This window comes from Pteropus vampyrus, unplaced genomic scaffold (assembly GCF_000151845.1).
Source record: "Pteropus vampyrus isolate Shadow unplaced genomic scaffold, Pvam_2.0 Scaffold299, whole genome shotgun sequence".
Classification (NCBI taxonomy): Eukaryota; Metazoa; Chordata; class Mammalia; order Chiroptera; family Pteropodidae; genus Pteropus; species Pteropus vampyrus.
In genome coordinates, this window is record NW_011889080.1 from 56,417 (window position 1) to 57,704 (window position 1,288).

A 1,288-nucleotide genomic window follows, 5' to 3' on the forward strand; every position below is an offset into this window, starting at 1 on the left:
ACGTGTGACGGTGACACTCATGAAAACGCGCCAGGGCGGGCCGCCCTCCCCGTCCTCAGCAGGACAACGCGATGGGACGTCTGTGCGGTGGCACGTGGGCGTCTCAGGGCGAGTTTCCAGGCAGAGGCCTCTGTCACCAGCGTTGGGGACCCGGATGCAGGGGGCGGGACTGCCAGGGCAGTCTGTGCCATCGGGGCTGGTGGGATGTGGGGGACGTCGTGCACGTTCAGGGCAGGGCTGGCCGGGCCATGATTATGTCCCCAAGCGACTTCTTGGTGCCTCTCCCCGGTGACACTGCACAGAGGCTGAGCCACTCGTGGACCCCACAGACGAGACCTGAGGCCTGCCCGCCGACCTCCCTGCATCGGGAGCTTCTGTGTGGCCTCGGCCACGTGGGTGCCGTCACCTGCCCACAAGACAGACGAGACCGTGCTGAGCCTGTGTGTGTGTGAAAGCCAGCTCCGCACCCACTTTCCCACGACGCTCCCTTGACTCCCAGTGCCACCGCATCTAGATTTCCCTCCCGTCACTCTGTGGCTGGGGGTGGCACAGGGGCGCTCCCTGGCCCTGGCCGCAGGGCGTGGGGGAGCAGGCGGACCTCGCTGTGCACCGGTTCGGACGCGTCTGCGGGCCACCTGATGACACTCAGGTCAGAGCAGAGGCCACCGGTGTCCTGACAGTCCTGAGAGCCCCGAGCATTTGCCAGGAACCCTCCCTGCCACATGCACATGTGTACCATACAGGCGTGCACACATGAACACACACATGCACACACGCACAGATGCACGCGCACTCACAGGATACACACATACGTGCACACACACACGCAGATACAGCACACACACAAGCACACATGCACACGTTCACACATGCACACACATGCACACACGCACAGATGCATGTGCACTCACAGGATACATACATGCACACACGGAGATGCACACACATACACACAGCACACACACAAGCACACATACATGCACACATGCACACATGCACAGTCGCATACACACAGACACACGCACAAACAGGCACACAGTGCACAAAAGCACACGCACAGCTGCACACACAGAGACACACGTGTGCACATACACATGTACACAGCCACACACAGACACGCATGCGCACACAGACACACATGCTCAGACACGCACGCTCCTCCGAGGGCCCGTGCACATGGACCAGGATGTCCAGGGACACTCGCGGCATCAGGTCACCATGGCGAGTGGGCAGTAAGCCACTGTCACCTGCCTGGTCATCGGCTTGGCACACACCTTGTGCAGAGCGG